The following is a 13413-nucleotide window of genomic DNA, read 5'->3' on the forward strand; positions in this document are numbered from 1 at the left end:
CGACTAGTAGTAGTAGTAGTAGTAGTGGTAGTAGTAGTAGTAGTAGTAGTAGTAGTAGTAGTAGTAGTAGTAGGGGCAAGCATAAGGAACAAATAGATAGTTGCATGTCGGATGCGATCATACCAGCACTAAAGCACCGGATCCCATCAGAACTCCGAAGATAAGCGTGCTTGGGCGAGAGTAGTACTAGGATAGGTGACCTCCTTGGAAGTCCTCGTGTTGCATTCCCCTTTTTAAATATATTTTTGCGCCACGTGACAAGGATGACGCGGGAGCGTGATCTATATGACCTCATTTTCTTATTTTTGACGATTACTGTGTGACTTTTCCCACCGCGCTTGACACCCAACGACTAGTAGTAGTAGCAGTAGTAGTAGTAGTAGTAGGGGCAAGCATAAGGAACAAATAGATAGTTGCATGTCGGATGCGATCATACCAGCACTAAAGCACCGGATCCCATCAGAACTTCGAAGTTAAGCGTGCTTGGGCGAGAGTAGTACTAGGATGGGTGACCTCCTGGGAATTCCTCGTGTTGCATTCCCCTTTTTAAATATATTTTTGCGCCACGTGACAAGGATGACGCGGGAGCGTGATCTATATGACCTCATTTTCTTATTTTTGACGATTACTGTGTGACTTTTCCCACCGCGCTTGACACCCACCGACTAGTAGTAGTAGTAGTAGTAGTATTAGTAGTAGTAGTAGGGGCAAGCATAAGGAACAAATAGATAGTTGCATGTTGGATGCGATCATACCAGCACTAAAGCACCGGATCCCATCAGAACTCCGAAGTTAAGCGTGCTTGGGCGAGAGTAGTACTAGGATGGGTGACCTCCTGGGAAGTCCTCGTGTTGCATTCCCCTTTTTAAATATATTTTTGCGCCACGTGACAAGGATGACGCGGGAGCGTGATCTATATGACCTCATTTTCTTATTTTTGACGATTACTGTGTGACTTTTCCCACCGCGCTTGACACCCAACGACTAGTAGTAGTAGCAGCAGCAGTAGTAGTAGTAGTAGGGGCAAGCATAAGGAACAAATAGATAGTTGCATGTCGGATGCGATCATACCAGCACTAAAGCACCGGATCCCATCAGAACTCCGAAGTTAAGCGTGCTTGGGCGAGAGTAGTACTAGGATGGGTGACCTCCTGGGAAGTCCTCGTGTTGCATTCCCCTTTTTAAATATATTTTTGCGCCACGTGACAAGGATGACGCGGGAGCGTGATCTATATGACCTCATTTTCTTATTTTTGACGATTACTGTGTGACTTTTCCCACCACGCTTGATACCCAACGACTAGTAGTAGTAGTAGTAGTAGTAGTAGTAGTAGTAGTAGTAGTAGTAGTAGTAGTAGTAGTAGTAGTAGTAGTAGTAGTAGTAGTAGTAGTAGTAGTAGTAGTAGTAGTAGTAGTAGTAGTAGTAGTAGTAGGGGCAAGCATAAGGAACAAATAGATAGTTGCATGTCGGATGCGATCATACCAGCACTAAAGCACCGGATCCTATCAGAACTCCGAAGTTAAGCGTGCTTGGGCGAGAGTAGTACTAGGATGGGTGACCTCCTGGGAAGTCCTCGTGTTGCATTCCCCTTTTTAAATATATTTTTGCGCCACGTGACAAGGATGACGCGGGAGCGTGATCTATATGACCTCATTTTCTTATTTTTGACGATTACTGTGTGACTTTTCCTACCGCGCTTGACACCCAACGACTAGTAGTAGTAGTAGTAGTAGTAGTAGTAGTAGGGGCAAGCATAAGGAACAAATAGATAGTTGCATGTCGGATGCGATCGTACCAACACTAAAGCACCGGATCCCATCAGAACTCCGAAGTTAAGCGTGCTTGGGCGAGAGTAGTACTAGGATGTGTGACCTCCTGGGAAGTCGTCGTGTTGCATTCCCCTTTTTAAATATATTTTTGCGCCACGTGACAAGGATGACGCGGGACCGTGATCTATATGACCCCATTTTCTTATTTTTGACGATTACTGTGTGACTTTTCCCACCGCGCTTGACACCCAACGACTAGTAGTAGTAGTAGTAGTAGGGGCAAGCATAAGGAACAAATAGATAGTTGCATGTCGGATGCGATCATACCAGCACTAAAGCACCGGATCCCATCAGAACTCCGAAGTTAAGCGTGCTTGGGCGAGAGTAGTACTAGGATGGGTGACCTCCTGGGAAGTCCTCGTGTTGCATTCCCCTTTTTAAATATATTTTTGCGCCACGTGACAACGATGACGCGGGACCGTGATCTATATGACCTCATTTTCTTATTTTTGACGATTACTGTGTGACTTTTCCGACCGCGCTTGACACCCAACGACTATCGCCACGTGACAAGGATGACGCGGGACCGTGATCTATATGACCCCATTTTCTTATTTTTGACGATTACTGTGTGACTTTTCCCACCGCGCTTGACACCCAACGACTAGTAGTAGTAGTAGTAGTAGGGCAAGCATAAGGAACAAATAGATAGTTGCATGTCGGATGCGATCATACCAGCACTAAAGCACCGGATCCCATCAGAACTCTTAAGTTAAGCGTGCTTGGGCGAGAGTAGTACTAGGATGGGTGACCTCCTGGGAAGTCCTCGTGTTGCATTCCCCTTTTTAAATATATTTTTGCGCCACGTGACAAGGATGACGCGGGACCGTGATCTATATGACCTCATTTTCTTATTTTTGACGATTACTGTGTGACTTTTCCGACCGCGCTTGACACCCAACGACTAATAGTAGTAGTAGTAGTAGTAGGGCAAGCATAAGGAACAAATAGATAGTTGCATGTCGGATGCGATCATACCAGCACTAAAGCACCAGATCCCATCAGAACTCCGAAGTTAAGCGTGCTTGGGCGAGAGTAGTACTAGGATGGGTGACCTCCTGGGAAGTCCTCGTGTTGCATTCCCCTTTTTAAATATATTTTTGCGCCACGTGACAAGGATGACGCGGGAGCGTGATCTATATGACCTCATTTTCTTATTTTTGACGATTACTGTGTGACTTTTCCCACCGCACTTGACACCCAACGACTAGTAGTACTAGCAGTAGTAGTAGTAGTAGTAGGGGCAAGCATAAGGAACAAATAGATAGTTGCATGTCGGATGCGATCATACCAGCACAAAAGCACCGGATCCCATCAGAACTCCGAAGTTAAGCGTGCTTGGGGGAGAGTAGTACTAGGATGGGTGACCTCCTGGGAAGTCCTCGTGTTGCATTCCCCTTTTTAAATATATTTTTGCGCCACGTGACAAGGATGACGCGGGAGCGTGATCTATATGACCTCATTTTCTTATTTTTGACGATTACTGTGTGACTTTTCCCACCGCGCTTGACACCCAACGACTAGTAGTAGTAGTAGTAGTAGTAGTAGTAGTAGGGGCAAGCATAAGGAACAAATAGATAGTTGCATGTCGGATGCGATCATACCAGCACTAAAGCAACGGATCCCATCAGAACTCCGAAGTTAAGCGTGCTTGGGCGAGAGTAGTACTAGGATGGGTGACCTCCTGGGAAGTCCTCGTGTTGCATTCCCCTTTTTAAATATATTTTTGCGCCACGTGACAAGGATGACGCGGGAGCGTGATCTATATGACCTCATTTTCTTATTTTTGACGATTACTGTGTGACTTTTCCTACCGCGCTTGACACCCAACGACTAGTAGTAGTAGTAGTAGTAGTAGTAGTAGTAGGGGCAAGCATAAGGAACAAATAGATAGTTGCATGTCGGATGCGATCATACCAACACTAAAGCACCGGATCCCATCAGAACTCCGAAGTTAAGCGTGCTTGGGCGAGAGTAGTACTAGGATGTGTGACCTCCTGGGACGTCCTCGTGTTGCATTCCCCTTTTTAAATATATTTTTGCGCCACGTGACAAGGATGACGCGGGACCGTGATCTATATGACCCCATTTTCTTATTTTTGACGATTACTGTGTGACTTTTCCCACCGCGCTTGACACCCAACGACTAGTAGTAGTAGTAGTAGTAGGGGCAAGCATAAGGAACAAATAGATAGTTGCATGTCGGATGCGATCATACCAGCACTAAAGCACCGGATCCCATCAGAACTCCGAAGTTAAGCGTGCTTGGGCGAGAGTAGTACTAGGATGGGTGACCTCCTGGGAAGTCCTCGTGTTGCATTCCCCTTTTTAAATATATTTTTGCGCCACGTGACAAGGATGACGCGGGACCGTGATCTATATGACCTCATTTTCTTATTTTTGACGATTACTGTGTGACTTTTCCGACCGCGCTTGACACCCAACGACTATCGCCACGTGACAAGGATGACGCGGGACCGTGATCTATATGACCCCATTTTCTTATTTTTTACGATTACTGTGTGACTTTTCCCACCGCGCTTGACACCCAACGACTAGTAGTAGTAGTAGTAGTAGGGGCAAGCATAAGGAACAAATAGATAGTTGCATGTCGGATGCGATCATACCAGCACTAAAGCACCGGATCCCATCAGAACTCTTAAGTTAAGCGTGCTTGGGCGAGAGTAGTACTAGGATGGGTGACCTCCTGGGAAGTCCTCGTGTTGCATTCCCCTTTTTAAATATATTTTTGCGCCACGTGACAAGGATGACGCGGGACCGTGATCTATATGACCTCATTTTCTTATTTTTGACGATTACTGTGTGACTTTTCCGACCGCGCTTGACACCCAACGACTAATAGTAGTAGTAGTAGTAGTAGGGCAAGCATAAGGAACAAATAGATAGTTGCATGTCGGATGCGATCATACCAGCACTAAAGCACCGGATCCCATCAGAACTCCGAAGTTAAGCGTGCTTGGGCGAGAGTAGTACTAGGATGGGTGACCTCCTGGGAAGTCCTCGTGTTGCATTCCCCTTTTTAAATATATTTTTGCGCCACGTGACAAGGATGACGCGGGAGCATGATCTATATGACCTCATTTTCTTATTTTTGACGATTACTGTGTGACTTTTCCCACCGCACTTGACACCCAACGACTAGTAGTAGTAGCAGTAGTAGTAGTAGTAGTAGGGGCAAGCATAAGGAACAAATAGATAGTTGCATGTCGGATGCGATCATACCAGCACAAAAGCACCGGATCCCATCAGAACTCCGAAGTTAAGCGTGCTTGGGCGAGAGTAGTACTAGGATGGGTGACCTCCTGGGAAGTCCTCGTGTTGCATTCCCATTTTTAAATATATTTTTGCGCCACGTGACAAGGATGACGCGGGAGCGTGATCTATATGACCTCATTTTCTTATTTTTGACGATTACTGTGTGACTTTTCCCACCGCGCTTGACACCCAACGACTAGTAGTAGTAGTACTACTACTACTAGTAGTAGTAGTAGTAGTAGTAGTAGTAGTAGTAGTAGTAGTAGGGGCAAGCATAAGGAACAAATAGATAGTTGCATGTCGGATGCGATCATACCAGCACTAAAGCACCGGATCCCATCGGAACTCCGAAGTTAAGCGTGCTTGGGCGAGAGTAGTACTAGGATGGGTGACCTCCTGGGAAGTCCTTGTGTTGCATTCCCCTTTTTAAATATATTTTTGCGCCACGTGACAAGGATGACGCGGGAGCGTGATCTATATGACCTCATTTTCTTATTTTTGACGATTACTGTGTGACTTTTCCTACCGCGCTTGACACCCAACGACTAGTAGTAGTAGTAGTAGTAGTAGTAGTAGTAGGGGCAAGCATAAGGAACAAATAGATAGTTGCATGTCGGATGCGATCATACCAGCACTAAAGCACCGGATCCCATCAGAACTCCGAAGTTAAGCGTGCTTGGGCGAGAGTAGTACTAGGATGGGTGACCTCCTGGGAAGTCCTCGTGTTGCATTCCCCTTTTTAAATATATTTTTGCGCCACGTGACGAGGATGACGCGGGACCGTGATCTATATGACCTCATTTTCTTATTTTTGACGATTACTGTGTGACTTTTCCCACCGCGCTTGACACCCAACGACTAGTAGTAGTAGCAGTAGTAGTAGTAGTAGTAGGGGCAAGCATAAGGAACAAATAGATAGTTGCATGTCGGATGCGATCATACCAGCACTAAAGCACCGGATCCCATCAGAACTCCGAAGTTAAGCGTGCTTTGGCGAGAGTAGTACTAGGATGGGTGACCTCCTGGGAAGTCCTCGTGTTGCATTCCCCTTTTTAAATATATTTTTGCGCCACGTGACAAGGATGACGCGGGACCGTGATCTATATGACCTCATTTTCTTATTTTTGACGATTACTGTGTGACTTTTCCCACCGCGCTTGACACCCAACGACTAGTAGTACTAGTAGTAGTAGGGGCAAGCATAAGGAACAAATAGATAGTTGCATGTCGGATGCGATCATACCAGCACTAAAGCACCGGATCCCATCAGAACTCCGAAGTTAAGCGTGCTTGGGCGAGAGTAGTACTAGGATGGGTGACCTCCTGGGAAGTCCTCGTGTTGCATTCCCCTTTTTAAATATATTTTTGCGCCACGTGACAAGGATGACGCGGGAACGTGATCTATATGACCTCATTTTCTTATTTTTGACGATTATTGTGTGACTTTTCCCACCGCGCTTGACACCCAACGACTAGTAGTAGTAGTAGTAGTAGTAGTAGTAGTAGGGGCAAGCATAAGGAACAAATAGATAGTTGCATGTCGGATGCGATCATACCAGCACTAAAGCTCCGGATCCCATCAGAACTCCGAAGTTAAGCGTGCTTGGGCGAGAGTAGTACTAGGATGGGTGACCTCCTGGGAAGTCCTCGTGTTGCATTCCCCTTTTTAAATATATTTTTGCGCCACGTGACAAGGATGACGCGGGACCGTGATCTATATGACCTCATTTTCTTATTTTTGACGATTACTGTGTGACTTTTCCCACCGCGCTTGACACCCAACGACTAGTAGTAGTAGTAGTAGTAGGGGCAAGCATAAGGAACAAATAGATAGTTGCATGTCGGATGCGATCATACCAGCACTAAAGCACCGGATCCCATCAGAACTCCGAAGTTAAGCGTGCTTGGGCGAGAGTAGTACTAGGATGGGTGACCTCCTGGGAAGTCCTCGTGTTGCATTTCCCTTTTTAAATATATTTTTGCGCCACGTGACAAGGATGACGCGGGAACGTGATCTATATGACCTCATTTTCTTATTTTTGACGATTACTGTGTGACTTTTCCCACCGCGCTTGACACCCAAAGACTAGTAGTAGTAGTAGTAGTAGTAGTAGTAGTAGTAGTAGTAGGGGCAAGCATAAGGAACAAATAGATAGTTGCATGTCGGATGCGATCATTGTTGGGGAACGTCGCAAGGGAAACAAAAAATTTCCTACGCGCACAAAGACCTATCATGGTGATGTCCATCTACGAGAGGGGATGAGTGATCTACGTACCCTTGTAGATCGTACAGCAGAAGCGTTAGTGAACGCGGTTGATGTAGTGGAACGTCCTCACGTCCCTCGATCCGCCCCGCGAACAATCCCGCGATCAGTCCCACGATCTAGTACCGAACGGACGGCACCTCCGCGTTCAGCACACGTACAACTCGACGATGATCTCGGCCTTCTTGATCCAGCAAGAGAGACGGAGAGGTAGAAGAGTTCTCCGGTAGCGTGACGGCGCTCCGGAGGTTGGTGATGATCTTGTCTCAGCAGGGCTCCGCCTGAGCTCCGCAGAAACGCGATCTAGAGGAAAAACTATGGAGGTATGTGGTCGGGCAGCCGTGAGAAAAATCGTCTCAAATCAGCCCTAAAACCTCCGTATATATAGGTGGGAGGGAGGGGAGGAGGCAGCCTCAAACCCTCAAGGGTTGGCCGAAATTGGAGGTGGAGGAGTCCTACTCCAATCCTACTTGGAGTAGGATTCCACCTTCCCACTTGGAAACTCTTTCCACCTTGTGTTTTTTCCTTCTCAAACCTTATGGGCCTTAGTGGGAACTTATTCCAGCCCACTAGGGGCTGTATTATCTCTTCCCATAGCCCATGAGACCCCTTGGGGCGTGACACCCCTCCCGATGGTCCCCGGCACCCCTCCCGGCACTCCCGGTACACTACCGATGAGCCCGAAACTTTTCCGGTAATGCACGAAAACCTTCCGGTAACCAAATGAGGTCATCCTATATATCAATCTTCGTTTCCGGACCATTCCGGAAACCCTCGTGACGTCCGTGATCTCATCCGGGACTCCGAACAACATTCGGTAACCAACCATATAACTCAAATACGCATAAAACAACGTCGAACCTTAAGTGTGCAGACCCTGCGGGTTCGAGAACTATGTAGACATGACCCGAGAGACTCCTCGGTCAATATCCAATAGCGGGACCTGGATGCCCATATTGGATCCTACATATTCTACGAAGATCTTATCGTTTGAACCTCAGTGCCAAGGATTCATATAATCCCGTATGTCATTCCCTTTGTCCTTCGGTATGTTACTTGCCCGAGATTCGATCGTCAGTATCCGTATACCTATTTCAATCTCGTTTACTGGCAAGTCTCTTTACTCGTTCCGTAATACAAGATCCCGCAACTTACATTAAGTTACATTGCTTGCAAGGCTTGTGTGTGATGTTGTATTACCGAGTGGGCCCCGAGATACCTCTCCGTCACACGGAGTGACAAATCCCAGTCTTGATCCATACTAACTCAACTAACACCTTCGGAGATACCTGTAGAGCATCTTTATAGTCACCCAGTTACGTTGCGACGTTTGATACACACAAAGTATTCCTCCGGTGTCAGTGAGTTATATGATCTCATGGTCATAGGAATAAATACTTGACACTCAGAAAACAGTAGCAACAAAATGACACGATCAACATGCTACGTCTATTAGTTTGGGTCTAGTCCATCACATGATTCTCCTAATGATGTGATCCCGTTATCAAGTGACAACACTTGCCTATGGCCAGGAAACCTTGACCATCTTTGATCAACGAGCTAGTCAACTAGAGGCTTACTAGGGACAGTGTTTTGTCTATGTATCCACACAAGTATTGTGTTTCCAATCAACACAATTATAGCATGGATAATAAACGATTTATCATGAACTAAGAAATATAATAATAACTAATTTATTATTGCCTCTAGGGCATATTTCCAACAGTCTCCCACTTGCACTAGAGTCAATAATCTAGTTCACATCACCATGTGATTCCAACGAATCCAACACCCATATAGTTATGGGGTCTGATCACGTCTTGCTCGTGAGAGAGGTTTTAGTCAACGGTTCTGAAACTTTCAGATCCGTGTGTTCTTTACGAATCTTTATGTCATCTTATAGATGCTGCTACTACGTGCTATTCGGAAATGCTCCAAGTATCTACTCTATTATATGAATCCGTTTCACTACTCATAGTTATTCGGATTAGTGTCAAAGCTTGCATCGACGTAACCCTTTACGACAAACTCTTTAACCACCTCCATGATCGAGAAAAAATTCCTTAGTCCATTAGTTACTAAGGATAAATTTCGACCGCTGCTAGTGATTCAATCATGGATCACTCTCTGTACCTCTCAACATACTTTGAGTCAAGGCACACTTCAGGTGCGGTACACAGCATGGCATACTTTAGATTCTACGGCTAAGGCATAGAAGACGACCTTCGTCTATTCTCTTTTATTCTGCCGTGGTCGGGTTTTGAGTCTTACTCAAATTCACACCTCACAACGCAACCAAGAACTCTTTCTTTGCTAGTCTATTTTGAACTCTTTCAAGAACTTGTCAAGGCACGTATCTTGTTGAAACTTCCATTAAGCGCTTTCGATCTATCTCCATAGATCTTTGATGCTCAACGTTCAAGTAGCTCAATCCAGGTATTCCTTTGAAAAACTCCTTTCAAACAACCTTGTATGCTTTACAGAAATTCTACATTACTTCTGATCCACAATATGTCAACCACATATACTTATCAGAAATTCTATAGTGCTCCCACTCACTTCTTTGGAAATACAAGTTTCTCATAAACTTTGTACAAACCCAAAATCCTTGATCATCTCATCAAAGTGTATATTCCAACTCCGAGATGCTTGCACCAGTCCATTGAAGGATTGCTGGAGTTTGCATACTTGTTAGTATCCTTAGGATCGACAAAACCTCCTGGTTGTATCATATACAATGTTTGCTCAAGGAAACCGTCGAGGAAACAATGTTTTGACATCCTACGTGCAATATTTCATAAATAATGCAGCAACTACTAACATAATTCTAACAGACTTTTAGCATCGCTACGAGTGAGAAAGTCTCATCATAGTCAACTGTTTGATCTTGTCGGAAACATCTTTGCGACAAGTCGAGCTTTTCTTAATAGTGACTAATCACCATCATCGTCTGTCTTCCTTTTAAAGATCCATCTCTACTCAATAGTCTTATGACCGTCAAGTAGTTCTTCCAAAGTCTACACTCTGTTTTCATACATGGATCCTCTCTCGGATTTCATGGCTTCTAGCCATTTGTCGGAATCTGGGCCCACCATCGCTTTCTCCATAACTCGTAGGTTCACTGTTGCTCAACAACATGACCTCCAAGACAGGGTTACCGTACTACTCTGCAGCAGTACGCGACCTTGTCGACCTATGAGGTTTGTAGTAACTTGATTCGAAGCTCAATGATCACCATCATCAGCTTCCACTTCAATTGGTGTAGGCGCCACATGAACCACTTCCTACGCCCTGCTACACACTGGTTGAAGTGATGGTTCAATAACCTCATCAAGTTCTACTACCCTCCCACTCAATTCTTTCGAGAGAAACCTTTCCTCGAGAAAGGATCCGTTTCTAGAAACAAACACTTTGCTTTCGGATCTGAGATAGGAGATGTACCCAACTGTTTTGGATATCCTATGAAGATGCATTTATCCGCTTTGGGTTCGAGCTTATCAGACAGAAACTTTTTCACATAAGTGTCGAAGCCCCAAACTTTCAAGAAACGACAGTTTAGATTTCTCTAAACCTCAGTCTATACTGTGTCATCTCAACGGAAATACGCGGTGCCCTATTTAAAGTGAGTGCGGTTGTCTCTAATGCATAACCCATAAACGATAGTGGTAATTCGATAAGAGACATCATAGTATGCACCATACCAAATAGTGCGTGGCTATGACGTTCAGACACATCATCACACTATGATGTTCCAGGTGGCATGAACTGCGAAACAATTTCCACATTGTCTTAACTGCGTACCAAAACTCGTAACTCAGATATTCATTTCTATGATCATATCGTAGACAGTTTATCCTCTTGTTACGACGAACTTCACTCCGAAACAGAATTGAACTTTTCAATATTTCAGACTTGTGATTCATTAAGTAAATACTCTAGTATCTACTCAAATCGTCAGTGAAGTAAGAACATAATGATATCCACTGCGTGCCTCAGCACCCATTGGACTGCATACATCAAAATGTATCACTTCCAACAAGTTACTATCTTATTTCATCTCAATGAAAACAAGGCCTTGCTCATGTGGTATGATTTGCATGTCACTAGTGATTCGAAATCAGGTGAGTACAAAGATCCATCAGCATGGAGCCTCTTCATGCAATTTATACTAACATGACTCAAGCGGCAATGCCACAAGTAAGTGGTACTATCATCATCAACTGTATCTTTTGGCACCATTATCATGAACATGTGTAACACTACGATTGAGATTCAATAAACCATTGAAGGTGATCATTCAAGAAAACAGAGTAACCATTATTCTCTTTAAATGAATAATCGTATCGCAATAAACACGATCCAATCATGTTCATGCTTAACGCAAGCACCAAATAACAATTATTTAGGTTTAATACCAATCCGGATGGTAGAGGGAGCGTGCGACGTTTGATCATATCAACCTTGGAAACACTTCCAACACGTATCGTCACCTCGCCTTTAGCTAGTCTCCGTTTATGCCGTAGCTTTCATTTCGTGTTACTAATCACTTAGCAACCGAACCGGTATCCAATACCCTCATGCTACTAGGAGTACTAGTAAAGTACACATCAACATCATGCATATCAAATACACTTCTTTCGACTTTTGCCAGCCTTCTTATCTACCAAGTATCTAGAGTTGCTCCGCCTCAGTGACTGTTCCCCTCATTACAGAAGCACTTAGTCTCGGGTTTGGGTTTAATCTTGGGTCTCTTCATTAGTGCAACAACTGTTTTGCCGTTTCACGAAGTATCCCATCTAGCCCTTGCCTTTCTCGAAACTTAGTGGTTTTACAAACCATCAACTATTGACGCTCCTTCTTGATTTCTACTTTCGCAGTGTCAAACATCGCGAATCGCTCAAGGATCATTGTTTCTATCCTTGATATGTTATAGTTCATCACTAAGCTCTCACAGCTTGGTGGCAGTGACTTTGGAGAACTATCACTATCTCATCTGGAAGATTAACTCCCACTTGATTCAAGCGATTGTCGCACTCAGACAATCTGAGCACACGCTCAACGATTGAGCCTTTCTCCTTTACTTTGTGGACAAAGAATCTCGTCGGAGGTCTCGTACCTCTCAACAAGGGCACAAGCGTGAAATCACAATTTCATCTCTTTAGAACATCACTTATGTTCCGTGACGTTTTACAACGTTTTCGGCGCCTTGCTTCTAAGCCATCAAGTATCTTGCACTGAACTATCGTGTAGTCATCAGTAACGTGTATGTCGGATGTTCATAGCATCCACAGACGACGCTCGAGGTGCAGCACATCGAGTGGTGCATTAAGGACATAAGCCTTCTGCGTAGCAACGAGGACAATCCTCGGTTTTACAGACTCGGTCTGCAAAGGTTGCTACTATCAATTTTCAACTAAATTTTCTCTAGGAACATGTAAAAACAGTAGAGCTATAGCGCAAGCTACATCGTAGTTCGCAAAGACCATTAGACTATGTTCATGACAATTAGTTCAATTAATCATATTACTCAAGAACTCCCACTCAAAAAGTACATCTCTCTAGTCATTTGAGTGGTACACGATCCAAATCCGCTATCTCAAGTCCGATCATCACGTGAGTCGAGAATAGTTTCAGTGGTAAGCATCCCTATGCTAATCATATCAACTATACGATTCATGCTCGACCTTTCGGTCTCATGTGTTCCGAGGCCATGTCTGCACATGCTAGGCTCGTCAAGCTTAACCCGAGTGTTCCGCGTGTGCAACTGTTTTGCACCCGTTGTATGTGAACGTTGAGTCTATCACACCCGATCATCACGTGGTGTCTCGAAACGAAGAACTGTCGCAACGGTGCACAGTCGGGGAGAACACAATTTCGTCTTGAAATTTTAGTGAGAGATCACCTCATAATGCTACCGTCGTTCTAAGCAAAATAAGGTGCATAAAAGGATTAACATCACATGCAATTCACAAGTGACATGATATGGCCATCATCACGTGCTTCTTGATCTCCATCACCAAAGCACCGGCACGACCTTTCTTGT

At 44.6% G+C, this 13413-nt stretch overlaps 22 non-coding genes across 22 annotated transcripts; all 22 read left to right on the forward strand.

Annotated features, from left to right (window-relative positions):
* Positions 1-109: 109 nt before the first annotated feature.
* On the forward strand, positions 110-228 carry LOC123432276. The gene has a single exon (XR_006623867.1). It is a non-coding gene; the product is annotated as a 5S ribosomal RNA (ribosomal RNA).
* Positions 229-422: 194 nt separating this feature from the next.
* LOC123436712 lies at positions 423-541 on the forward strand. Its single transcript, XR_006627925.1, has one exon. It is a non-coding gene; the product is annotated as a 5S ribosomal RNA (ribosomal RNA).
* A 200-nt stretch (positions 542-741) lies between these two features.
* LOC123434324 lies at positions 742-860 on the forward strand. Its single transcript, XR_006625610.1, has one exon. It is a non-coding gene; the product is annotated as a 5S ribosomal RNA (ribosomal RNA).
* Positions 861-1057: 197 nt separating this feature from the next.
* On the forward strand, positions 1058-1176 carry LOC123434325. The gene has a single exon (XR_006625611.1). It is a non-coding gene; the product is annotated as a 5S ribosomal RNA (ribosomal RNA).
* A 293-nt stretch (positions 1177-1469) lies between these two features.
* Positions 1470-1588, forward strand: LOC123437088. Its single transcript, XR_006628289.1, has one exon. It is a non-coding gene; the product is annotated as a 5S ribosomal RNA (ribosomal RNA).
* Positions 1589-1782: 194 nt separating this feature from the next.
* On the forward strand, positions 1783-1901 carry LOC123433262. Its single transcript, XR_006624795.1, has one exon. It is a non-coding gene; the product is annotated as a 5S ribosomal RNA (ribosomal RNA).
* A 182-nt stretch (positions 1902-2083) lies between these two features.
* LOC123434327 lies at positions 2084-2202 on the forward strand. The gene has a single exon (XR_006625612.1). It is a non-coding gene; the product is annotated as a 5S ribosomal RNA (ribosomal RNA).
* Positions 2203-2491: 289 nt separating this feature from the next.
* Positions 2492-2610, forward strand: LOC123438862. The gene has a single exon (XR_006629979.1). It is a non-coding gene; the product is annotated as a 5S ribosomal RNA (ribosomal RNA).
* A 184-nt stretch (positions 2611-2794) lies between these two features.
* LOC123436126 lies at positions 2795-2913 on the forward strand. The gene has a single exon (XR_006627361.1). It is a non-coding gene; the product is annotated as a 5S ribosomal RNA (ribosomal RNA).
* A 194-nt stretch (positions 2914-3107) lies between these two features.
* Positions 3108-3226, forward strand: LOC123431736. The gene has a single exon (XR_006623324.1). It is a non-coding gene; the product is annotated as a 5S ribosomal RNA (ribosomal RNA).
* A 194-nt stretch (positions 3227-3420) lies between these two features.
* On the forward strand, positions 3421-3539 carry LOC123437145. Its single transcript, XR_006628342.1, has one exon. It is a non-coding gene; the product is annotated as a 5S ribosomal RNA (ribosomal RNA).
* A 194-nt stretch (positions 3540-3733) lies between these two features.
* On the forward strand, positions 3734-3852 carry LOC123433165. Its single transcript, XR_006624710.1, has one exon. It is a non-coding gene; the product is annotated as a 5S ribosomal RNA (ribosomal RNA).
* A 182-nt stretch (positions 3853-4034) lies between these two features.
* LOC123434328 lies at positions 4035-4153 on the forward strand. Its single transcript, XR_006625613.1, has one exon. It is a non-coding gene; the product is annotated as a 5S ribosomal RNA (ribosomal RNA).
* A 290-nt stretch (positions 4154-4443) lies between these two features.
* On the forward strand, positions 4444-4562 carry LOC123438863. The gene has a single exon (XR_006629980.1). It is a non-coding gene; the product is annotated as a 5S ribosomal RNA (ribosomal RNA).
* Positions 4563-4746: 184 nt separating this feature from the next.
* LOC123434329 lies at positions 4747-4865 on the forward strand. The gene has a single exon (XR_006625614.1). It is a non-coding gene; the product is annotated as a 5S ribosomal RNA (ribosomal RNA).
* A 194-nt stretch (positions 4866-5059) lies between these two features.
* Positions 5060-5178, forward strand: LOC123435183. The gene has a single exon (XR_006626444.1). It is a non-coding gene; the product is annotated as a 5S ribosomal RNA (ribosomal RNA).
* A 230-nt stretch (positions 5179-5408) lies between these two features.
* On the forward strand, positions 5409-5527 carry LOC123436681. Its single transcript, XR_006627894.1, has one exon. It is a non-coding gene; the product is annotated as a 5S ribosomal RNA (ribosomal RNA).
* Positions 5528-5721: 194 nt separating this feature from the next.
* On the forward strand, positions 5722-5840 carry LOC123434330. Its single transcript, XR_006625615.1, has one exon. It is a non-coding gene; the product is annotated as a 5S ribosomal RNA (ribosomal RNA).
* A 194-nt stretch (positions 5841-6034) lies between these two features.
* Positions 6035-6153, forward strand: LOC123437806. Its single transcript, XR_006628974.1, has one exon. It is a non-coding gene; the product is annotated as a 5S ribosomal RNA (ribosomal RNA).
* A 182-nt stretch (positions 6154-6335) lies between these two features.
* LOC123434331 lies at positions 6336-6454 on the forward strand. Its single transcript, XR_006625616.1, has one exon. It is a non-coding gene; the product is annotated as a 5S ribosomal RNA (ribosomal RNA).
* A 194-nt stretch (positions 6455-6648) lies between these two features.
* On the forward strand, positions 6649-6767 carry LOC123435350. The gene has a single exon (XR_006626604.1). It is a non-coding gene; the product is annotated as a 5S ribosomal RNA (ribosomal RNA).
* A 182-nt stretch (positions 6768-6949) lies between these two features.
* Positions 6950-7068, forward strand: LOC123435410. The gene has a single exon (XR_006626663.1). It is a non-coding gene; the product is annotated as a 5S ribosomal RNA (ribosomal RNA).
* Positions 7069-13413: the final 6345 nt, after the last annotated feature.

The sequence above is a fragment of the Hordeum vulgare genome, chromosome 2H (assembly GCF_904849725.1).
Source record: "Hordeum vulgare subsp. vulgare chromosome 2H, MorexV3_pseudomolecules_assembly, whole genome shotgun sequence".
In the NCBI taxonomy this organism is placed as follows: domain Eukaryota; kingdom Viridiplantae; phylum Streptophyta; class Magnoliopsida; order Poales; family Poaceae; genus Hordeum; species Hordeum vulgare.